This window comes from Cygnus atratus, chromosome 2 (assembly GCF_013377495.2).
Source record: "Cygnus atratus isolate AKBS03 ecotype Queensland, Australia chromosome 2, CAtr_DNAZoo_HiC_assembly, whole genome shotgun sequence".
NCBI classification, from domain to species: Eukaryota; Metazoa; Chordata; class Aves; order Anseriformes; family Anatidae; genus Cygnus; species Cygnus atratus.
In genome coordinates, this window is record NC_066363.1 from 99,619,338 (window position 1) to 99,646,130 (window position 26,793).

Below are 26,793 nucleotides of genomic sequence, written 5' to 3' on the forward strand. Positions count from 1 at the left end.
GTAATTTTGATTTTATTTCTTATGCCAATATATTTCAGTTCCACAGTTCAAAGAAAGCTTTTTGTGTCTCAGCAGCGGGGTTAGGGAAGTAAAGCCAGTATGGACGTGGAAAAATGGAGCTGAATTTTCAAAGTGTACCTTAGAAAAGAAGTGCAATTATGTGTTACAAATGCACTGTTGCAGTTCTATGACTGTTCTTGATATGTTCTGTGGGTTCTGTGCAACCTCAGAGAGTTTTGAGACTGACAAGACCAAATGGAGAAAGGAAATTGTAGAACTGGCGAGCTGGTAATCATGAGCGTAATATTTTGGAAGGATTCCAGAGATGACCTGTGACAGAAAAGTTTAGCCAGTAGACTAAAATCCAAGAATATATAAGGTCTGCAAAATTAATTATTTTAATGTATGATAAACATTTTAAGTAAAACTGGGTTATGCATCCTACTTTTACAATGCAGAGTAACTACGAGGACCTATTGCATCTTAGAAGACGAAACCTACAACTTTTTGTATTCTTTGTTCACTCTGAAACAGATAAATTAACATATAAGAAAAACATATATATCCATTTGAGACATATTCACGTGTAACCTTTTTTTCTATAATCTGAATGGAGCTGCTATGAAAATGATTGTCTTCATAAAGAGCAGCACAGATATATGGTGAAAGAGTGTTCTTGACCAACAGCACTGGTGAGGTTGGCACAATTGGAAGAAATAGTACTTGCTAATGGACTAATTCTGCAGAGGCAGCAAAGAGCACAAAGCACTTCTTGTTTCTGTGAGCTCAACAAAATAAAGCAAGAAAACCTTACTTGGTTTAAATAACACTGCAGTGGGTTAATTAAAAATAGATATGCAATGTCCAGCCAATTCCTTCTATCTCATTCTCCTCTAAGTTCAAAATAATGTTGAAAAAAATCAATGTATTTATAAAAACATGTTGATTAAATGCCTTTATACTGTTGCTGGAAGCTAACTAATATGATGGAGTTAAGAAAAATGAGCAGTTAATGAAGGAGAAGAATTTCATCAGTGATGATCTCTGCTCAGAGTCCTCTCTGTTTACAGAGAAGATACTTTCACACTGTGAGTTTTGAAGAAAATGAAAAGCAAAGGGAGACTTCAAGTGCCTCCAGTTTTGGTACTTGAATCTCAGGTTTGGGTAATAAGAAGGATGAAATATCAGAAAGCTGTGACCATGTTACTGCATGAATACAAAGTCCAAGAAGGAATGTCCTTCTCCTTCTCCCCTCTGGAATAACTGCTAAGTTTTAAAATGTCTGATGGACTCTTAATTGTGCCCTGCGGAATATCTATTCAAAGTTACTGGACTCTGAGCCTCTGGAGGAATTAGATGGAGGAGTCTACAACAGATTATCATCTCTTTAGGAAAAACATCTCTCTGATACCACAATGATCGATAAAGTTTCATCTTGAGATGCCTAAGAATCAATGTAATTGATTTTTATTGACAGTGAATATATCCATGAAAAAGGACTACTAGGACAAAACACATGCATTACTTACACTTGTATAAAGATGTTCTTGACAGTAGGAGAACAGCTTAATAGAAAAGCAGCTTTCTTGTAACTTGAAAATCAGATAGTCTGATTGCTTGGCAAGAGTATTTGGTAGCTCAGCAGCCCTACTGCAACTTTTCTCTGTAATTTTTCTTTAGCCTCCAAAAAAAAAAAAAAGATATTTTTTCCTTTTTTTCTTTTTTTACAGGCTGTTATTCACAAAGAACAGTTGAAAAAAAAAAAAGTGCTTTTAATATGGCAGACTGAACCTGTATGGTTTATGGCAATCTGGAGTCTTCACTCCACGTGTAAAAAGTGCAAGCTAAATATTATCTGACTTTTTGCAGTGCATTTAATTCAGTACTAGAAAGGCAGCAGTTGGCAGACTGATTCTCTCCTACCATATTATGATTATATTCCTCAAACCAAAATCAAGCTGCCAGTTCTAAAAAGACTCTTCTCACAGCAGATAATGCCAATAAAAGTACTGAGAAATGATGGGAATAGCAGATGTGCCAGATCAGCCACATCGTCATCTGAGGGTTGATGCTTTTCAGCTTTTGTCGCACTCTCCTTTATTTGACCTCTGATGTCAGAGGAGGTGGCTGGCATATCTGCCTCACTAATCATCTCTGACATGTGGCTGGCACTGGCCAATTTGCTCAAAAGGATATGCCTGCTGTGTTCTAGATTGGCCTTCACCCATGGGATGGGAATAAGTGCTGTATATTTTGAATTGGGGATCTGAAAATCTAAGGAATGCTTCATGTACTGCTCTGCTTTCTAATTCTGATTCACACAGGAGTCCTGTCTTCATTACACCAATACACTGTCCACTTGAAGTACTGCAGTAAGTCAGAGTGCTCTTGAAAATGACGCTTTTTCCCTCGCCAAGGTAAGCAAAACAGATTAATTGATTCAGACAGCATCATCATTTTAGAGTTTCCCAAAGTTCCAAAATTTTGGTTTCCCTTCCTACAAAAATATTTACATTTGGGCTGCAGGGGTGAAATCTAGAACTTTTTGAAATCAATATATTTTACTATGAATTTTAACAAAGATGGGAATTTGTTGCTAACCATTCTTCCCTCAGTTACTCCTTTTCTGAAGAGTTCTATGATTTTTGAATGACATATGTACAGAGAGGACCAAGGAAAGGGATTTGTATATTTTCTTTCTTTGTATTGGTTGTGACTTAAAAAGTACCCTACAGCTAAAGTTCAGAATGAAGAAACAGGTGATCTTTATGGATCATGTAGTGAGTTTAGTCAAAAGATTCTCTGTGTTTGTGCCCTGTGGGAGAAGCTTATAATAAACCTTAATAAATCAGTAATCATATGCATGCATTTGCACTTTCGTGGGCTAAGACTAAACAGAGATATTTCTCAATTCTCTTTCTGCTAGTGAATCACAGCAAAGATTTGAAAGGGTGAGGGGTTTCTTTATTCTGTATTATATAATCATTGAATTCCTTGATTAATGTCTTTTCATTTTATCAATGAATACTTCTCTGAATATTAATTAGGTGCTTCCATTGAAGAAACTAAGAAAAAAAGGTGAAATGTTTCAGTGATGATTGTGGTCAAGAGAAATGATGCATTCACAGGTCAGGTGTCAAACACAGAAATACTTGCTTTAACAGTGTGTTTAATTTTTTGATTATTTTGTTAATGTTCATTCATTTCAAGAGGTGAACATGCATTGGCAGATGGCTATACTTTCTGTGCCCAGTTATAATCTTGGCAGGACATTTATGTTTAAAAAAAAAATCAGCAGCTGCTTGGTTACAGAAGAAAGGGACACTTCAATTGCTACCTCAGAGGTGGAACTGACCGCTTTTTCAGATGGCTACCTGATTTGGAAGAGGTTCAAATAATCTGGAATCTTTTCATGGCACAGACTTTTGAAAGTGTACATTCTCCTTACTGACTAACATTATGCAAGGGCTGAATCATTGGCACTGAGCATCTTAGAACAAGAAAAAATGTCAGTGCCACCTGCAGTTTTGGTTAAAAGAGAAAAAGGTAGTTGATGGTTTGTATGATATCAGAAAATGATTTAATGGGGATAAGTCAAATTTGTAATATTGCATTTTTGTATTCATTATTTCTGATTAAATCACAAACACAATATGCATCTGTTGGTTAGAAAACAGATTTTTTTTTAAATTAGATTTCAGATAAAATGACCTAAAATAATGTGAAGACTAAGGGAGGGGTGGGTAGAGAATCAACAAAACAAAACATAGTGTTTCAGTGTCACTTCTAATGCCTCATAATGAACTATGGCTTTTTATTTTCTCTTTTAGTAGGTATGGTCCTTAAGATTTTGAGTTAAATAGATCCATTGTAGGTTGGCTGTTGAGTGTGTCTTGCTGTCTTTTCCAGAGGATAAACGTAGGGAAAAAATACTTGTGAGTATTATGCAGAGATATTCAAGCTTATTCTTAACGTACTGACTGGAATCTTAGAGAAAAGTTATATTTCCTCAGTGCTCTGCTTCACTTAAATTGCCCTGCAGAAGTTGTGCTGTTTCTGGCACAGAGTAAAGTGCTATGAAGAAACATACTCCATGCTTTTGTCAGTCAAAATTCATTTCTAAATGCTCATGTGGCTGCATAGCCTGCTGACACCTTGAACCCTACCTTACACTGAAATTTTTCCTAAAACTAGATCTTGCTTAGAGGAATCAGTCCCTGTATCTTGGATGGAGGAATCAATGTAAGAGGTACCTTGTATCACACTTGGCCTCTAACTAGCTCTGAGAGTCAATAGCTGTCTGGCTATACTAGAGGGCTCGCTGTTGACTTCATTTATGCTCTTTCCATTTTGACTTGGTCCCAGATTCTTAAGATATTGGAGACTGAATGACTCTCTCAGCATTTCTGGTTGAAACTATTTTACTTTATATTACTAATGATTCAGTGAGGCAGACAAATATAAAGCTCTGCAACTATTGTTGTGGCTTTTAGTCTAAGAGATCTATTTGGGCAATAAAGTTCACTTTTTTATATGCAAGAACCAACTTCACGGGAATTTTTTCCATAGGAATGCTCTGCAGTTTTGTACTCTCCTGGGTTGTAAAATCTGAAATCAAATGCTGTTTCCCATCAAGCAGGATGGGGTCACTCGGTGTGACCATCTCCAAGGTGAGTACTCTGTTGCCTTTTCTTCATGGGGTGGTCATCTGCATTTTTTTTTTTTTTCTGATATGGTGTAAGTAGCTCTAGCGGGGTGGGGAGGGTAATGAGGGAGACACTCCAGCAAAAAACAAACACTTGCAAGCATTTCTTTCTTTCTTAACAAGCACAACTAGTTCCCTGCCAGCTTCCTGGGTTCGGGAAGCCTGTACTTATCTCCATGGGGGGCAACAAATCTACCTTCAGGCTGTGCATTTTGGTTGGTGATAGAGACCCTTTGCAGTTTTAGGTTTTAGTATTTCTCTCTAGTTCCCATTTATAAAATGGAGGAAAACAACACTTTTCTCTTTTATGACTGTTGAGAAAATAAATACATTGAAACTTGTGTGGTATTCAGATACTAATGCAGTTATGCATATCTAAATAAAGTAAGAGTGAGTCACCAACTATGAATCCTGTATGACTGTTATTTAGCTTTGTGCATTCATGCTAACCATCTAAGGGAGAGTCCAAACTACTAATTTGCCATGAGGGAATCATACATCTCTAAATCAAACAGATTCTTCAGCCTGTGTAGGTGACGATCTTTGGCTAGCAACATTAATAACAACTCAGTAGGGCACTAGGAAAGTACAATTATTTTATGCTGTAAAAAGATACAACTGATTGTAGAAAATACACAGAATTCAGGGCAAGGGTAAAATATTACAGTTTTATGTGAACTATTTCAGTTAGCTTCAGGTAATGTATTTTTTTAGTCCATGATCATCTTCAGTACATGCAATAAATTTTGTATTTTTCCCTCAATTTGAGAGATCATGTCCTGCTTCTGAAGTCTCTTTATCTGCTTTCCCTCCTTGTACAGATAATTCTATTGGCTTCAGTAGGTCAATTCATATGAATGAGGCAACAGACTTTGTAGCATTTCTGTTGCTTAGATACTGAGAGAGAAATATTGTCTTATTTGCCTGTTGTCCTAGTACTGTCCTATTGTTCTAGAAGTGTTTAAGGCTAGGTTGGATGGGGTTTTGAGCAACCTGGTACAGTGGAAGATGTCCCTACCCATGAAAGGGGGCTTAGAATTAGGTGATTTTTAAGGTCTCTTCCGACCCAAACTATTCTGTGATTTTATGATTTCTACTCGTATACTTCTTCACCAAAAGTGGATACCTTTTCCTTTTTAAAACTGTGTTATAAATACATAGAACAGATTTCAGGGGGCAACTTGAGTTTGAAAGTGAGGAAAAAAGTGGAGATGAATAAGAAAAAAAAAAGTATGTTCTGAATTTATTGACCTAATACGGATTTCATTTATACCTTTGTTAGTGTAATAAGGCATTGTTAATATTAATAAAATAGATCATTATTTTCCTTGCATAATTTTTGTGGGTAGTGGTGGTGGTGATGTATGTTTGAGTGGTCAGAGTGCTATATAAAGCTTCACTTTCATCTTAGCATCTCTTGATGGTGTCAGTTTAAGCTCTGCCACCCAAGGATTTCCTCATCCCGTGTCATCCAGAATGTCCAGGGATGTCTGTGCCCCAAGAATATAAAGAATTTACCCCTATCCAGATATTTCTTGAACACTGAATGTGTTGAGATGAGATCACATATCATATTTTTGGCTGTCTTTCAGGTATATCTTCATTTAAAAGTTGCTTGTTTCTTTTTTTGACATTGAAGAACTCCAGAACTGCCATGATTTATAACAAGAAAGTAAGTAAAATTCTATTATATCACTTAATCACTGAAATGGTGAAGTTACATTTACCACTGTTACCTAATTTCTACCACTTTTCTTTAAGGCGAAGAAAAGGAGAAGAAAATTTTGCAGGGTAGTAGACAGGAAGTGCAATTCTTTATGTGCTGTTTTTTTTTTTTTTTTTTTTCATGTTATCCAGTTCTAGTAATTTATGAAGTGGGTTTTGTCATTAACTGTTTTTTCTTTGAAAAAAAAAGGAAATGCGATTTGTTAAAACAGTCCCTCCCATCACCCAATATAGTTTGCTGCCTGTTTAAGTGTCTATGATGGTAAAACTGCTGCTTTCTTCAGAGTGTTTGAAAATGATTAGAAACTCCAGTCTACATGAAAATGGTTAAAAAAAAAAAAAAAGTTACTCTAAATAAATGTTATGTAGTCATCTTCTAATTAAACTGGGGAGCATGAGGCCTAATAGTCCTAGCCTAATTTAAGTTTCTAGTGGACTGGAAGATGGAGAGGTGTGTATAATAGGTGATTTATATAATCTTCTTGTTAATTGCTAAAATGTCTTTCAGGATTGAACACTGTAAGAAGACTACATGTACTATGATTTTTCCATCTTTGTAAGAGACTGGTACCTCATAAGAATCTGTTTACCCTCCTCTTCATATATCTAGATCAAGATCAGACAGAATTTCACCTCATTAGATGTGTTTCACCCTTTATCCCCATAGGTATTCCCCTCTTGTTCATCATTATTCTCTGAACAATTCTCTGAAAAATCATAGGAGGTTGTCTGAGAAAACTCCATTGAGAAACGAGAAATATCCATTAAAAGAAATGTTAAATTTAGAAGAGAGAAGAGAACCAGCAGAGAAGGACATTATAACCAAAATCTAGGAGCATATCCAGCTGGAGGCAGCTCACAGATAAAGGTTAGAGTAGAACTAAGTTTTAGATTAAAATACTTCATTTGAGACTTTCCTGCAAATGTACTATGGAGCAAATCATCTTGAATGTCATCACATAAAGCACATACAGGACAATTGAGTGGTAAAATGCAGCCAGCAGGTGTTTATGAAAGGCAGATCTTGCCTGACTAGCCTGATCTCCTTCTATGACAAGATGACTTGCTTAGTAGATAAGGGAAAAGCTGTGGATGTTGTCTATCTGGATTTTAATAAAGCACTTGTTTTCCACAGTATTCTCCTGGAGGACCTGCCTACTCATGGCTTGGCCAGGTGTACAGTTTGCTGGGTGAAGAACTGGCTGGATGGCTGGGCTCAAAGAGTTATCATCAATGGAGTTCAATCCCATCAGTGGCCAGTCACCAGTGGTGTTCCTCAGGGCTCTGGATTGGGGTCAGCTTTGTTTAACATGTTCATCAATGATCTATCTGAATGAGGAGATCTAGTGCACCCTCAGTGAGTTTGCAGATGATACCAAGTGAAGCAGGACTGCTGATCTGCTTGAAGGTAGAAAGGCTTTGCAGAGGGATCTGGTCAATGGGCCAAGACCAACTGCATGACATTCAAGAAGGGTAGTGCAGGATCCTGACTGCACTTGGGTCATAACTACCGTATGCAGTGGTATAGGTGTGGGGAAGAGTGGCTGGAAAGTTGTCCAACAGAAAGGTCCTGGAGGTGTAGGTTAACAGCCAGCTGAGCATGAGCCAGCAGCGTGCCCAGATGGCCAAGAAGGCCTGCATCAGAAATAGTGTGGGCAGCAGGACTAGGGAAATGGATGTCCCCTTGTATTTGGCACTGGTGAGACTACACCTCTAGTACTGTGTTCAGTTTTGAGCCCCTTACTACAAGAACTGAGTTGCTTGATCTTGTGCAGAGAAGAGCAACAAAGATGTTGAAAGGATTAGAATATAAGAGTTATGAGGAATGGCTGAGGGAATTGGGGTTGTTTAGTCTGGAGAAATGGAATCTGAGAGGGGACCTCATCTCTTTCTACAACTACCTGAAAGGAGGTTGCAGTGAGGAGGGTGTTGTTCTCTTTTCTCAGGTGAGAAGTGATAGGATGTGAGGAACCAATCTCAAATTTCACCAGAGGAGATTTTAATTGGATAATAGGAAGAATTTCTTCACAGAGAGGGTGGTCAAGCACTGGAACAGGCTGCCCACGGAAGTGGTGGAGTGGTGGAGATATTTGAGACATTTGGACGTGGCATTTAGGGACATGGTTTAGTAATGGGACTTGGAGGGTCAGGCTGATGTTTAGACTTGACAATCTTGTGTAGAATTAGAGATCTCTCATATTTCTGTTATTTTCCTAACAGTTTCAGTGACAGGTTTTAAGGATCTTTCTTGGTGTAGAAGAATCTGGTTATGAGTCAGTTATGCTTTTAAAGAGCTGACATGCTAGATCAGACATGGGACTTCATTGGCCAAAGAAACGACATAGCATCCTACAATAAGTTCAGTTACTCACAGTGCTTCCCTTCTTCCCCTGAGACTCTGAGCTCAGGCTCATTTATGTATGGATAGCCCCATGTGACAATGCACTTCACTGAGTATCTGTATGTTTACATGTACAATGCTTTCCAGCATAAGGCACAAAGATTCTTTTTTTTATTTTTTTTTCCCAGGTAAAATTACAGAATTAATTTGAATGTAGTTAAGTTTATCCAATTAGCAAGTTCTAAACTGATCTCCACATGATGAAATAAGTACTGGTTTTATATTGATATTAAAAATGATATAAAGTAATATGCATTATTTTTAGAGTATACTGCTGTCTTCAAGACACAAAGTAAACGTTTTCACAATTGGATTATATTGCTTTTTGTAGCAGTTGAATTTATTGGTATTAAATCATGCAAACAGAAGGCTTTTGTTCCTTAAAGAAAACAGAAAACTATTAAATAAATACCAAAGTGATTCCTCAGCTGAATTCAAAATATTGAGCTATGTAAAAAATTATCACATGAAAAAAATCTTTAATGCTGCATAAAAGATTTTGTTCTGTTCTTATGGTATTGAATCATCAATATAAATGCTTTCTTTGTTTTCAGTAGATGGGGAGTGTTGTGGGTAATAACTTATGTGAAAAATGTAATACTTCTATTTCAGTATGACAAAAGAAAAGAAAGGAATAAATTTTATGAAGACTGATTCAGGAGGGAATTCTGCTACAAAGAGGTGATCAAGAAAAAAAAGACAAACTCCTTTTCTTTTTGTTAGTCAGTTGGGGTAGACAGCGATGCTTATTTGTATGAAGTATTTTTGTTATAATCGCATATTTTATGCTAATATTTTAGATAAGTCTCCCTGGGAATTTAATATACACAGGAACAGAAAAGAACGTGCCTAGATTTAAGACACATGTTAGTTTCATAGATGGGTAAATATCTTGGGAAGTTCTAAACTTCATCTGGATGGTTATTAAGTGTGCTTGGGAAGTTCTCTTGAAGTGTCCTTTTATGGCAAGGCCACCAAATCAAGCAGTGATACACTGGCCTTGAATCCCTCTAATTGGAAGAATGCAGTGAGACCTAAGCTTAGGTGACTTAGCTTGTTTTATCTTGCTTACATTGAATTGCAAGTATTAAGACAGTCTAGTATGATTTTTGGGAAAAAAAAAAAAATTGCATGCTTTGTATTAAATCACTAAACAAAGGAGTGAAAGTAAAAAGATATTACAATGTTATGAATGTTATTATCTGAACAAAGAAACTGTAATAGTTTATGCAATAAACTGTAGAAAATACTCTCAGATCAATAGCAACGGTGAACTGCAGGTGGTGAGAGGGTTTTTCTATTATCCAATTGTGATGGTTTTGCTCATGTGGGCAGTTGAGCTCCACCACAGCTGTTCTCTCACTCTCCCTCCTCAAGGGGAAAGGGGAGAAAATAGAACAAATGGGCTCAAGGGTTGAGACAAGGACAGAGAGATCACTTAACAATTATTGTCACAGGCAAAACAGACCCAGCATAGGGAGATTAGTGAAATTTATTGCCTATTACTAACAAGCTAGAGAAGTGAGAAACAAAGGAAAGAAACTGAAAATGCCTTTCCCCCATCCACCATCTTCCACCTCCCCCCAAGCGGTGCAGGAGAACAGGGAATGGGTGTTGTGGTCAGTCTGTGGCACTTTTTCTCCACCACTCCTTCACGGTCACTCTCTGCCCCTGTTCCACGTCGGGTCCCTCCCAGGGGATGCCGTCCTTCCCAAACTGATCCTGACACGGGGAAGAATTTCCGTGCGTCAATCCTGTGTGGGCTTCCCACAGGCAGCAGCTCTTCAAGAACTGCTCCCATATGGATCTCTACCACGGGGTCCATCTGTCAGGAGAAAAATCCTCCAACATGGATCTCCCACGGGCAGTGGCTCCTTCCAGGTCACCTGCTCCTGCATGGTCCCCTCACCACGGGCTGGAATCTGCTCTGGCAGGGATTCTACACAAGCCACAGCCTCCTTCAGGCCACATCCACCTGCTCCACCATGGGCTCCTCCATGGGCTGCAGCGTGGAAACCTGCTCTACCATGGTACACCATGGGCTGCAGGGGGACAGCCTGCTCCACCACAGGGCGCAGGGAAGCAGGGAAACTTCTGCTCTGGTGCCTGCAGCACCTTCTCCTCCTCCTTCTTTACTGACCTTGGTGTCTGCAGGGCTGTTTTTCACTCCTCACTCTCCCAGCTGCTGTTGTGCAGCATTTTTTTTTTTTTCCATTTCTTAAATCTGCTCTCACAGAGGCGCAAACAGCATGGCTTATTGGCTTGGATCTGGGCAGCAGCAGGTTCCTTTGGGACCGGCTGAAACTGGCCCTTGCTGAACATGGGGCAGCTTCTGGACTGTTCTCACAGAAGACACCACTGCAGCCCCCTGCTACCAAAACCTTGCCACATAAACCCACTACACCAATATTTAAAACACATTCTATAATAAATAAATAAATAAATAAGTGGAAAGTGAATAAGAGCGTGTTAGGTCATTGGCTTATTAGTTTTACAACTAAATGAAACTAAAGAGCTTTTTTTTTTTTTTTTTTTTTTTTCCTTCCTATTTCCTGAGTGAATGAGTTTGTGTGAATACCTAGGAATTTCTTAATCAAAATATATTTACTGCTCTCTCTGAGTTTATATTGCACTACATTTTTGGCAGTCTTTGCATACGTGACAGTCATTATCTCCATCTGTACAATCATTAACATATTTCAGTGATAAACTTCTCAGAGCTGTCTACCTTCTTACATCTAGCACATACATTTGAAGAATAGCTGTTATAGAAAGTAATTACAGCCAGTGTTTATAGGACATCACAATTGCGTGAACAATGCTTACCAACCTGAAAAATCAGGAGAAAAAAGTGTTTAGATTAAAAAACAAACAAACAAAAAACAGGCTCAATTTCAAGTAGGAGAAAACAAACCTTTCAAGTCTTAGCTTTAGAACTGTGAAGTTCACTCTATCCTCAGTGCTGGCACACTTGTTTATTGTGAAACTGTGCTTTAGCCAGCCTGAAGGAATTGCTGTTAGTTATACAGACTGTCCTGGAAAGATACATGGGTGATAAAGCAGGGAACCACCAATTTTAGGATGCTCAGAAAAATTGTGCATACTAAATTTATTTTTCTTAATGAATCTAACTTACTTGGTGTAAGTGGGGATGACTCACATTAATTTGTCTCTTTCTCTCTCTCTTTTTTTTTTTTTTTTTAAATCCAAAAATACCCAATGGTACTAATTAACACCACCATGATGATTTACCCATGTAGGTATAAAGAAGGGAAAATTAATGAAACCAAAATCAACTTTAAATCATCAGAACAGAAAAAAAAAATTAAAAAAAAATCTCTGAATAGGTTTGTAAAGAGTTCTCATTTTTATTATGACAAATATATTTAAGTTGATAGCAATATACTGATGAATGAATGTGTGTGTAGAACATATTTCCTAGGTAGCACCTCATCTTTCCTTTTCTATGATTTTTACATCCAGAAATAAGATATTACATCTTATTGCTCTGCCAAAACCCTATTGAATCCTTAAAAAACTACTAAGATTTTGATTCAACAAAATACCATCAGCATATTTTACTTTAAGTATGCAAAGTCATTTGTTGACTCTGCTGTGGACTTGCTTAAGATTATGCAGGTGCTTAAACATTTTACTGAAATGCTTAAACACTTTATTGAAATAGAGCTTACTTAGGCTGGTTGAGTGCAACTCTAATCTACTCCAAACAAAGGCAAAAACATTATCCATGTATTTAAAAATAGCCTTATAAGAATTGTTTTGGGGATTTTTTGTTATGTTTTTAGAAAATGGTACAATTAAAGAAGATGCACTGGGTGCAGATTTTACAACTCTCTGTAAAGTGTAAGATTGCTTTAGCTTTCTGAGTTGTAAGTTAGTCCCTTATTAACTTTGAGGTAAAAAAAGAAATAAAATACTTTTTTTAAACCTACACTAATAACTGCTATTATCATTACTATTATGACAGTAAACAGAGTAGCATTGAATTCATTTTTGCTGCTTTGTTGGTCTGCATATTTTTATTGTGTACTTAGGAATGAAAACTGTTACTTTGTTTTCCTTTCAGTATTAGTAATAGTAGAGGACTTTCAGAATATGCAAAAGAGAAAGCACGTTAAAAAAAAAAAAAGGCAAAACTTTCAATAGCTGATGCTGCAATTCTGGAAAGTTAAGGAATTGTAATTCACTTCCCCACCTCACATTATAATTAATATCCTAGAATACTTTAAGACTTAAGTTTTAGGCTTAGGTAAATTATTTGGGTATTTGCTCTGACTTTCACCTAAATGATTAATGTTTCTTTCATTTTTCTTTCTTTTGATGCAGTAATCTCAGACCATATAACTGCCAAACAGGTTAACTTTTCTGGTAGTGGCTATGTCTGCATCAGCAAGTCTTACATGGGAGAAATGGATCAGGAGATCAAACTAGTTGGTGCTAAGGCCTCTGCCACTATCTCGTGTACTGTTCCAGGGGATTATTTTGGATTAGAATTAGTCTACTTCCCTGATTCAGATGTTCTCACCACACATGTCGTTTGAAGTCATTTGAAGGACTAACCTTTAATTTGGACCCTTAGGAACCTATTATTTGCTAGATTGCATTTGATGAATGCCCAACATGGAGTTTTCTCTTTATTTTCCTCCAAAAGGAATCTAGTTAGAATTAGCCTTTCCTTACAGGTCAAGTGATCCAGCCCTCCACCATCCTGGAAGCCCACTCTTCATCAATACAGTCTCTTTACCTCTATTTTGACAGCAATTTGCTGACTATGAGTGATATTGTAATCTAAACAAGTTTCCATCTAATTTTTGAACAGAGAAGTCCATGAAGAGACAATATGAAACTTCTCATCTGAAAAGCCTGATGAAAGGATTACAATGTTAAGAATTAAAAAGAATGGAAAATATTGTAGTTGCACCCACACAATAAAGAAAAGCACATACAATAACCTCATTACCTCATTAAAACAGTAGTTGCAATGCCTATCATCTGCAACTTATGTTAATCAATGTCAAACATCTTTTTGCACGTCAAGGGGCAAGCCTTGGTGGTGTACCATTAATGCAGTTGCCTTCAGCTGGTGAGATACATGTTTATTTACATCTTGAAAAGCATTTCTCCATTATCTTCTTTCAAAAGTTGGACATTTCATGTACCAGACCAACTCTTGATACAAGATAGGTTTTAAGTAAAAGCACCTTATTGACTTTTTGGAAGTAAATGCACATTTTTAGCACCAGTAGTTGGAAGCCACAAAAGATTCCAGTGCCCACACTAATCATTTATTATAAATATATGTATATATATATGCTGAATATTTCTATACCATAATTTTACAGATATATCAACTAGGAGGTTTCCAATAAGAATAAAATAATGATAAACAAGACAAAGGCAGACACAAGTTAGCAATTTATAGAAATGATAATTGAGTCTGTGATTGTCCAAAAGAATTTTCTGTGCTAAACACTAGATACTATAAGAAAGAAATTTGAAGTAAAAGTCACATATAGTAACTCTACACATATTATATATTGCAATGAAAAAATACAGACTCACAGAATCACAATCTAGGTTGGAAGAGACCTCCAAGATCACCTAGTCCAACCTCTGACCTAACACTAACAAGTACTCCACTAAACCATATCACTAAGTTCAACATCTAAACGTCTCTTAAAGACCTCCAGGGATGGTGACTCAACCACTTCCCTGGGCAGCCCATTCCAATGCCTAACAACCCTTTCAGTAAAGAAGTTCTTCCTAATATGCAACCTAAACCTCCCCTGGCACAACTTTAGCCCATTCCCCGTCGTTCTGTCACCAGGCACGTGGAAGAATAGACCTACCCCCTACCTTGCTACAGCCTCCTTTAAGGTACCTATAGAGAGTGAATACATGTGAGTGGTAAGGAGGATAAAGTTGTGTTCTCCCATTCTACCATGTTTAATGTGTACTTAAATTTATTCAAGAGAATCTCATCACATGTCCATAGAATGGCCCTGGTTTTATTACATCAAGAGTTAAAAGCAAATTTCAGGCATCTGAGTTTGGCCTGTTGGCTGTGACTTGGCTTCTGGCATGAGCAGTGGTAGTCTCTGCCTTGCCATCTTGCATTTTCTATCTACTTGATGGACTTTAAGTTGTCTGCTTACTTCAGGGGATGTTGTAATCTCCTTTGATATCCATAAAGTCAGTGGACCTAATCTTATTGAAAGCTATTGAACTCCTTAAATAGATACTCTTATACCCATCTACTGTTTTACACAGGGATTAGCATTGTTAGGCTCATGAAATGTGTTTTTAACAACAACAAAATTCTGTAAGCAGCTTAGCTTCATAATGAGAACAGAGCAAGACAGAAATGCTACTCAACAAATATTGATCTGAAAATAGTTTTTCCCATGCAGAAATGATCTAACATGGAAAGAAAAGGGAGGAGAATCTGGTTCATAGAGAGTTCATGACTGTGCCAGAAATTGGGCATTTTGTATCAAAACCTAAATAAAAGCAGGGAATATGGTTCTCATAGTCTATTATAGTACAAATGAGAGTAGTTTAAGGAGTGAATTATGAATAGGATTGAATTATAAATGTGTATTCTGCCGGTAACAAATAATCAACTTAAAATTCTCATTTTTAAACCTAATGATTTTTCTTCAGTTACTAAGGGGAATCCATCTAAAAAGCTACTCATATTATACTCAGGTTAGATTAAGTTTCATTACATGAAATTGAATTAATGAGAAATAACAGCTCACCTAAATATGTAGAAGACATCTTGTTCAAGATGTGTCTATAATTGAAATTTGTTGTTCAAATCATGGGTTTGTAGTATGGGAGTACCTGAATTTTTAATGTGAACACAGAGAGAATTCAGTGCTTGCATGTTCAGGTAACAGAAGAGTCTGCATGTATGGTCATGTCCTCCCAATAACTAGTTAAAAAGGAATGTTAAAAATTAGTATCTGTAATTTATAATCAACAAAATACAGAAACGCAGACATAGTCATTAACACCAGGTTGTGTTTCAGTAGATAAAACTGCAGATAAGGTGTGTGTGACCTTAAGTTTTCATCTTTTGACTTATTCTCTACCTGTTTGCATCACTTTTAAAGACTCAGTTTAAAAAAAAAAAAAAAAAAAAAAGATCAGCATCTGTAATTCTGTATGCATAAGCATTTGGGCATGCTACTTTTATAATCTATTAGAGGAGAAAACCTATTTCTAAGATTTATGCACACATACTACCTGGGTGTGCTTAGCATTAATGACACTTATCATTTACCAGAGTGACAGTGTATTTTGCAGTCCTATATGAGAGATTTGTGCAAACACAGATGGTGGCAAAAGGGAAGCCTGTGTGAAGATATATGTCTACATGACTTAAGCTAGCAATGTTGAATGCCCCTGATAATACTAGATATTTCTGAAAGTTTTAGAGTATTCATTTCTAATGACACTTTAAAGATTCTCTTACTATTTTCCAGCTTCCAGATCTCTTCTGAATATATTTTTAAAGGGTACTCAACCTTAACTTCTACTGTGCAGGCACAGATTTATGCCCCGTGAAATACTTGGCCATGCCATTTGGTTTATCTGTAGAATGTGTCTGAATATGATCCTCTTTGTTTATAGTTCACTCCTGCCTCATCACAGACGTGTAATCAGGCACGTGTTTTGAAGGTTGCAGTTGGCAGGAAGGGCACAGGAATTATAGTCTGAAGCAAAGAGTAGATGAGAAAGTGTGGATAAAATAAACTGTGTTCTGATAAGAGAGAAATAATCTACCATTTGTAGTATATACTTGAAGGAATTTAGAAACTAGCAGGGAGGAAGATTAGAGAGCTTAGAAAGAATTAGAAGCCTGAAAAAAAATGTAAGAGGATGGATGATGCACCTCAGGAAGAATATGTCTATATTGTATATTCTAGGAAGAAAAACTTACATGGCACTTCATATAGATATGACCATGTCCTAATCAGGTATAAAGTTTATCTGCTTGTATTCCAAGCCATCTGAAAGCTCAACTTTGGTACTAGATTAAACTGACTGTGTTGCATCCCAGCTGGAGCTAGCTCTGGTATGTCCCAAGGCACCATTTTTATTAGCAGCTTTTTTGGGATGGCAAGCAGTGAGTTAACAATATCTGTGCTTTAAGCCAGCAACAATGAAAACTGGATAATTTTCAGTTCTTAAAGGTGATAATTCATACATTCTGTAAAAAAAAAAAACAACAAAAAAAAATCACTGATATTTTGTTGGTCTCAATGATGGAGAGACTTCATTGCCTAGCCCTGACATATTTATTTGAGAAAAATGGTATGGCTTCCAACAAGAGTTTAAGGATACGGAGAAACAGGAGTTGTAGGCACACATAGCATTTCCGTGTTTATTAACCAAGTAGTGTTGTTTCTGTGAGATAGTTTAATCTGAAATCACCTCTAATAAGGATGCAGAGTTGCTATGTTTGTTGTTATTAACAGAATGTAAAATTTTCAAGTGCCCATTTCAGACTGGCAGACTGTCAGTGAGGCTGTCTGCTGATATATCTGACTCTGCTACTGGTCTTTTGTATGACATGCAACAAGTCACTTGATGTTCCTCTCCCTTAGGGCCAGCTAAAAGAGGATGCCACCACTCTGTATCACTTGAGGGTGTTTAAAAGTCAATTTGTTAGTGTATTTAACCTAGCAGTTACAATAAAAAGTGAATACAGAAAAGCCTAATTACCGTAAAGCTGTTGTTGTGGTTATAATTTTTAGTTATTTTAGTCCAAGAATCTAGAAATGTTCCTTTTATTTGCAAGTGGTGTCAGACCATCTGACAGCAGTCCACATGCCATGATCTGCTTATGCTGACAAGAGCCCAGTTGTCTGTTAAAATAAAGGGTCTTTTTGGTAAAGTGTGAGTTTTGCTTTTCCCACTGAAGTGTTTGAAAAGTGGTTTGATTGTAAAATGGACACATTGGCAATAGGAAAGCTTGAAAGATTTTTTTTAATTATTTTTTATTTTTTTCCTAATTAGTCTGAACATAATGTGCAGTGCATAGCAGAGCATGTCTGATTTTTAGCAGAGGGAAAATGAGAGTGCTCAGCACCTCAGAAAAGCCTTGCATTAAATAAGCCTTCTGTCTTACAATGTCAATTAACTGCTGTTGAACAAAAGCTTGAACCATTGCTCCAGGGATCAGCAGGAGGATACCACCAGGCAGCGTACAGAGGCCAGGGCAAGGGAAGCCACAGGGCTGGGACATGGCTGACAAGGGGAGCTGGGGCAGGCCCTACTCAAGGCTGCTGAGGGCTTTGCTTGTGCTGAGCTATATGCCTGGGAGTGTGGCATGTTGTTGTGCCATGTTAAGCCAAATGTGAGCATGGGGGAGCCAGAGCCCAGGAGGGGAGACATGGAGGAGAGCTTGCTGAGCCTGTGGGCTTCCTGAAGCAGGCAAAGGCTGGTTGGGCAGCAGCCAAGGGGAGAGCCATCCCCACAGGACTTAGGAACCCAGCATGGAAAGCCCAAGTGTGGTGCGTGTTCATGTGTACCAACATGACAAAAGATATGTTTCCTCATGAGCTCTTTCTAGCTTCTTGGGTGGGTAAGAGCTAGGAGGGTTTCCTGTCCCTCCCTGCTATTTTTTTTTTTTTTTCAGGGAATCACTACAAAGCATGTTTCACATGATGGCCTCCCATCTTACTCTTAATGAGGACATCTTTAACTTAGCTTCAGATCAAGATGGGATATCAATTTCAGATTAACAAAAACAAGACAAAATATCTGTGTGAGAGATTTTCTTCTTCTTCCAAAAAATTCTGAGAACAATACTTGGACTTGCTTTCAAGGAAGGCACTTTTTATTGATTATGAATCTGAAAATGTAAATCAAATAAGACCAAAAGTAATAAGGAAATGAAAGTGCACACACAGTCAGTAAAAATTTGGATTAAAAAAAGAAAAAAAAAACTTCTCTATTTTAAATACAAGAATTTTACAACTACTAAGTTCTCTTTTTGTTGTATTACCTTTCCTTTAGTGGCTTAGCTGCTCTGTATATAACCTAGTATATGATTTCACTATTAGAAAATTATGGAGTAACCTAACTAAAAGTAAATGATCTTTTTTATCACCACCATAATATAAAACATACCTTACAGATGGTTGTTGTTAAATACTAATTATTAGTAGTATTATTTTGAATCATAGATGAATTTGCGCAATACAATGCAGGACGCTGGAGCAGATCAGAAGATGAATTTCGGTCTCTAAGTATGCTGCACAGTTCTGAACGTGACATTCAAGTAGTCTTTGGGTGAGGTTGTTGCTTTGAAGAATTTGTTTATTCTTTGATCCCTACTCAACAATATAACTTCAGTAACTGGATATCTCAGCATAATAAATTAATCACAACATGAAGACATTAAATGAAAAAAGAAAAGGAAAAGAAAAAAAAATCTACCTCTTCCCCCCCCCCCAATTTTTTTTTAATCTTCATTAAAGAAAAAAACAAACAAAATCAAAATATGCTGTGATTTTCAGTTCTTGGAATGAGTATTGCAACTGGTTGTCTCAGTTTGACTTTATGGGGTAATATATAGAATTCCCTTGCCCATTCACAAAGATGCAATGTTATAGGGTAGTCCCTGTCAACAGCTTCTGCATTACTGGATTTATATGACAAGTAGGTCTTATTTCTGCTGTAGTTAGTCAGACGTAAGTTTTCTTTTTATGCCTAGAAAAACGGAATTCTTCATTCTTTGATCCTGATGTTTTTTAGTTTCTTTCTCTGACAAATAGAAGCAAGGATTTTCCAGCTCATGAATGTTACTGATGCCTCTTATATGTGATAACTGGATTTCACAAAAATGTTGTTGTATCCAGCTGGCTTATGCCAAAATCAACACTCCAAAATATGAATACTTATGCTGGTATGGCCTCAACCTTGATTCAAAATGCAATCAGCATGTGGCTGAAGTGTTAGCACATATGTAAGATACAATCAGTCTTAGGAGAAGCATCATCCTATGGTGTGATTGTGGATTTTAACGCAACATGAATAAGAAATTCTATCCCTTAGTTAGAAAATGACTATAAAATTGTAATTTTCTGTTACAATTTTTTTTTCAGCAAAAAAAGGCAAGTTTTTACAAAGTAAAAAGCTTTCTTTCAAATTCTATGCTAAAGAAAATTATGAGTATGTCATTTAATTTGTTTGTTTGTTATTTACTTAAACTCTTTTAGCTTATTGAAACTACCCTCCAAAGATTTTTTCTTTTAAATTAACAGTTGTTGTTCAGTACTTATAAAGCCTGAATGAAAGATGATCCCATTTTTTCCTATGGACTTGTTCACTATCTGGATTGCATTTCCATAATGCATTGTGTCCTCCGTGATTGAGCACCTTGCTTGCTTTGGAGATTTCTTCTGTATAGGGATGTTAATCCATAAGTGTTGTTAAACAATAAATGCATTTTAATGCTGATCTGAATGCTCCTGGGCAGTAAGACAAAATGAAAATACAAGATGCACAAACAATTTGAAAAGATTGGCATGCTTTGCCTCAGTACAAAACCAAACCAAAATAAATTATATTCATCTCTGTTACACTTTTTTTTTTAGTTATTTTTATTTCCTATATTATCCTCATCCTTTCCTTACTATGTCAACCCACAATCTACCTTAAAATGAATCTTCCTTTTTTTTTTTTTTTTTTTCAACTGCATAACACAACAAGCATTCTTTTTTCCCCGGCTCTAAACTGGAAGTTTTGAAGAGTCTGATCTTACCTTTCAGCCAGAAAGAGGAGGAAAGATCAAAGAACTCAGTCCATCCCCTTCAGGTATGCAACTTTTATAATTATAAAACATACCATGTGTTATATATATATTCCATATCTCTAAAGACATGTCTCTGAAAGTATTACTGAGTATCTAGTTGCTTAACATTTCTGCAGTGCTGCAGGAAAATCTAGGGAGATAAACCATGGAAGTGAGATAAAATTAAACGTAATAGTTTGGAAAACATAACTGCTAGTGCTAACTGGTTAAGAAATAATTTCATTATTTTAATAGTCAGCAAGCACTTGAATGTTTGAGAATAAGTTGGAGTAACTCATATGGCATTTGTACAAAATCTTCCAACAATAATAAAATAAATTGGCATGTGAGAGGAGAGACATTTTGACAAGATTTGAAATATGAAAATGAAATAACCTTATTAAACATATCTGTGAAGTTGCCTACAAATTCTGTGAGGGAAATTTCTCCCTTTGCTATAAAGAAATTGTAATGTTTGAAAATTTGTCTGAATATTTAAATTGTTGTAATAGGAAGCTCTGCATGTAAAAAAAATGATGACATTACGGGCTTCTTCACATTTATGGCTGTTTTCAGAAGAGGAAAAGTAATTCTAAAGATATTAGTAAGTTATCTATTGTTTCTTTATTGGCAAGTTTTTACAGGCATTTATTTGAACTAGCAATGCAGTCAATTTTTATCTGGTTTATGATCTGATATATAGAGGATGTACAAATCAAATAAAAATATATTACATCATTAAAGGAGCAGTATCTGATCCATTCAAATAAGTTTACCTTAGATTTGCGGTAAACACTTTACATTGCTATAAGATTAATAGAAAATATAATAAATATCAAATCAATAAATTGATTTGGAATCAATATGCCAAATAGAGATAAGCAGTGAAAATATTGTCTGTAAAATAACAGTCTGCTGAACTAGACTGTGAAAAAGAGAGCCTTCTGAAAATACTGATTTAAAAAAACAGAATGAAATCTTTTGCAGTCCCACTGCTTTGCGTAAAAGAAGAAGCAATACATTTGTGAAATGCATCAGAACAGAGGAAGGGTAAGACATTTGTCTCTGAGAATGCTATCAAGAGAAGATACCAGGCAGAAATACTGAAGATGACATCTTTGATGGAGTGGGTCAGTGTTTCCCACTTTGGTCTTTGCCTCTTCATTCAGCAATGAATAGTTTCTGAGTAACAAGTAACGTTGATGCCCACAGAACTCCCCCATTAGTTTACTGAAGGTTCTTTTAAATCCTGAAGAAAAGTAGGCTTTGCAGAAGACAGAGAGGTGGTGATCAATAAGAATATTACCATTTTGTACATATACAGCAAAAGCTCCTTCAAAGCAGAGATAGCAGTGAGGTAGCATGAAGACATTTGTTTTGAATACGTAAAATAAGGGTGTTTCTTTGCATTAGTTAGCTGAGATAATAAGTAGGGAGCCAGTAAAGAAAAATAAGTATTAAAATGACTTGGTCATACCAGCCAGTGAAAATTTTTTCAGATCAGCATAATCCATGATTATTTGTGGGGTAGGATTGTATATGTTTAAGGGAAAAAGCTGCTGAAGCCATGTCAAGTCAAAGATGAGATCTGTACAAAAGCTACATATGTGACTAAAACAGAAGATATTAGCTACGTGACTTTCCTGTCTGGTATTGTTATGCCTACATTAAATATTGTCTGTGTGTCTGTCCACACAGTTAAGGAGTGGTCTGAATTCTAGTTGCAAAGGTATGTCCAATTGCACAAGGAAGATTTTGGGAAGTAGGAATTAAATAATTTTGTAATTCTGTTTCAGAACCCAATATCTCAGCATTTGTAATTACAGAACAATTTGCTGTTTTCTCCTTTTCCTTCTACTATAAACTGTTACTTCTCTTCTCTGACTCAAATGAACCCAGTAGGGCAGAAAGTTGAATAAGTTTCTTTCTTACCTCTGATCCTTTATCTCCTCGGTACCATTTCTGCTTGTACTTTACATTTTCTGATTTGACTGGGCTACAGAAAACCTAAGAGAAGGTAAAAATGGTCATCCTTGCTGTAGGCAGGAGTACAGACTCTCTTCTGTGCACTGAATTTTGGCAGATTTTAAGCCAAGAGTTTGAGGAGTTTTGAGGAGTTAATAGTGTAAATACCCCATTACTATGGTGACTAATGGTGCAAAACTGGTCACAGAGATGGGGAGAAGTCACCTCAGTAGTGAAGGACTTTTTTCACTGCAGTAGGAAGAGCTGTGTGGTTGTGCCGTCTACAGTGTTCAGCAAGTTAGTGAGTAAGGTATAAAGAAGAGGAGAGAGGTTTTGTCAGCCTGATATTGAGGGGATGGACAATTTGTTAGTCAGATCCTGTTTTATTCTGGTAGGAGAATTCACATCTAGAGGGCGAAGCAGAATCATTATTGTAGAACTTAATTAGTGTTTGTGGGTGATTTTTCTCAGAAATAAAACAGAGATAAAGAGACCATGAGACCAAGGAAAGATCCTGTGGAAAGCCACAGAGAAAAGGAGGGGAGAGAGGTATGGGAGACTGTGAGAAGCATCGTCCGAAAAGTTTATGGAAGAACATTTTGAGAAAAGGCGAGCTTGGAGAAGCCACACTTGCAAATAGCTGGAGATTATGCAGATATTTGCATACTTGTATGTGTGACACAACAATAATTTTGTGATGACAGTGGTAAAACTTCCATTGATTTTTAAGATTGATCAGCAATTCATTACCCATATGTGCACATATTGGATTTTGTATCTGTAAGTATGCATAAATGAAGCTGCATAGGACTTAAAAAATCTAGCTCCAATTGCTATGTATTTTATTTTTTCTACACTTGGACTAAAATAAATGACAGAGACATTTATACACAGTCTCAAAAAGCAGGAATGCTGGCAATTCCTTACTTGGACAACAATGATAAATACTCTCTGCTTCATATGAGATCAGGAAATCACTTGCCTTTAAGCCATCCAATCTAAGGATATTAATTATGTATTACATCTCATGAACCTTCTAAATTTAGATAGCCTTGAGGGGATTGGAGTGATTTATTAATGTACTGACAAATAATTAGCTGAGGAATGTATCATGTATATTTCATCTGTAGCCTGGAACTTCAGCCTCTGCGACTTGGGAACATGAAAAATCTAAGGGTCTGTCTATCACTTCACTAGTTATTGAAGACTGAATTTTTTACCATTTTGTATAGCTAAAATACAACATGAAACACTGATGTTGTTCAAAAGTGATGCTTGAGCACCCCTTAAATTGATGGTGTAAGTAAAGTTGTATAAGAGTGAAGGATGCTTCTGAATCAAAGCAATTAAAGTGTCTTAATGAATGGAAGGCTTGAATAAGCACCTGGTTATGGTTATTGGCAACTAATGCACTTGAACCAATGCTGCAGCTGGTTGAACTACTGTTATGAACAAAAAAATCTGTTTTTAGTACTATAGCCTAAAGCCTTGCAACTAATGTTACTTGTAGCAGCTATTAAAAGGGTCGCAACTCAACTTCATTAGCAAATAGATTGTTTTGAACAAAGATTATAGAGGATAGAAATTGAAGATTAGATTGCTGAAGTCATTTCTGTAGTGCAGAAAGAATCCTTGAGTAGAAATAATTGGCCAGTCTGCTAGCTATTTATTTGAGATATCAGGGTCCACAAAAATTTGTGTGTATCGGTACTGGTACACACAATGTAACAATGAAACTTTTAAGTTCCTATGTTAAAAGACTATGAACATTGGAGAGCTGATCACCAAAAATCATAAAATGCAAGGCTATCATTACTTTTGTGGGCTGCAGAAGGGTGTCTTCTACTGTTACCATTTTGTAATCCCCCCCCCCCCCCCCCCTTTTTTTTTTCCTTACATTTCACAGTTTTTGGAGCAGATATATAGAAGGACAATGCAATATATTGTCCTTTCTATGACCTGGTTTATCTGCACTGGTCTTTTCTGACTCGTTTCTGCCCCTTTTCCCTTACTACTCCTCTCCAGAAAAAAATATTCCATCTGTTCTTGTCACTGTTCCCCTTCCAGTTGCTTCCATTAGAAGCAACTACCTACAAAGCCATACTCAGTCTTCAAATTATAGCATACTGGGTACCTTGGAAGGGATGCAGGTGCCTGTTGTCTAGGAGCTCTAAGCACATGCAACATGCTCAACAGCTAGGAACTTCGTCTTAGCTCCCTGCCAAGCTCTTGATAGTCCCTCCAGAGCACATATGAAATCAGGTTTTTCAAGCTCATAACTTGAGCAAGTATTAGTTGCATCTCAGGGGTATAGTTTCTTTAAACTATATATTTATAAAAACAGATCTCTTGCCAGGCGTATGCAGATTCAGGAAAGAATGGCAATACAAACTTGGAAAAAAGCCAAATGTCAAGGGACTAGTATGAACGATTACTTTAAGTGATTAGCAAAATGGCAGAGGGCAAGGGAAACATTTTCACTGATGGTTGTTCTTTCATCACTCAACGAGTAATCATGCTCTTCAATCTAAAAGTCTTTCAATTCTAATGCTCTCAGTAGTTACTAGTGACCTTCATCCACTGTCATTCTCCAAGCTGCCAAATTTACTATACTTGACTGCAGCAGCTCTGAATCCAGATGAAACGTTTTGAAATGCTCTTTCTCATTTGTATTGAAACAGAGTAGCACCGCCTTGCAACAAAGTTCTGTAAATAAAATAAAATAAAATTTGTCTCTTTACTCTGTCAGGTGTTGTTGCTCAGCCAGTATCACTGTCAGTAAGTATTTATACCTTCATAGAAGGATAGAAGAGAAATAACAGAAAGACAGTCTTTTGTTTTCAAACTGAAGTCACAAGGCTCTGATGAACTTCAACATAGAAAGTGTTGCAAAATAGACCCCAACACCAACCCAAAACCAAAAAGCCACCTCCAAATATTTTAATTACTGAAAATTGGATCCAGGCTGTGGCTAATGGTGATAAGTAACAAATTACTTACTGAAGAACAGCAAGAACTATTTTAGCCCTTTCTGTAAAACAGATGGGCATAGGTTTGGAATATGACACTAATTTATCTTTTCTTTTCTGGAGAATTTCTTAAACAAATTCTATCTAGGCTGATTAAAGTCCTCAATTTCATTTTGCTGCTGATACATTTGTCCTGTCCAATCACTACCATTTTTTTTTAATTTTTTTTTTTTGGGGGGGGCTGGAGATTGTTGTGGTAAACAAATTCCATTAGAGTGTACAAATTGGTGTGACTTGCCTATGAAGACAGCTAGTATTTGAGAACTTACTGATGGAGAGATTCTAATAAAATTGTATCTTATAAGGAGAGTGGAAGTTAATTTTCCTTTGCTATTTGCTATATAAAACAAATCAGCAGCATTGCGCAACCTCCTAAATGCAGTATAGGTTCCAGCATTATATTTTTAGTGTTACATGTACTAATTGGATCATTGTCAGCTCAGAGAACCTGTCAGACTTTATAACCTTTTATTTCTTTTAATGGCAGTCCTAGAAACAACCTCATGTATGCTAGAAATAAGGTCATAGGTAGTAAGATACATTAGATACACTCAGCAAAACTTAAAATCCAGATTCACTGGGTCTGGTTTACTAGTGGATGCTGCTACTGAGAAGACGCTGGTTTGTAGAACACTATGCCAGGGTGGCTAGTGCAAAACCCCCTTAAGAATCCTAGGAGACTCTGTGTGTGATGGGGGGGGGGGGGGGGGGCGGGGAGAGGGAGGGGGAGGGAGGAAGCTTCTCCCCTGTCTCTTCAAAACAGATACCAACAGATTCCACTGTAAAGGTCTAGAACCTTCATTTCAATTTGTCAGATCTCTCTTAAAAACTAATCTGTGCTCCTATTTTGCAATGTATATTCTTCAGACTTGTGAAGAGAGGGATATGTCTGAAATTCTGACACTGGTGTGTCAGAGATGTCATTTCCTTGCTCTGCAAGGATGGTTTGCAAATTAAAGTCATTATTCTATCTTTTTCTGTTCTACTTTGTATTAACTGATAAAGCTACTATAACATTCTGTCACATGCCTCTACTGCCAAGTTACTATATCAACTGGAGACAACTGCAAAATAACTTCCAATAAATTTATGCAATCCTGATTGCAATCCATAATTTCTGCCATAACATGGGATTTTT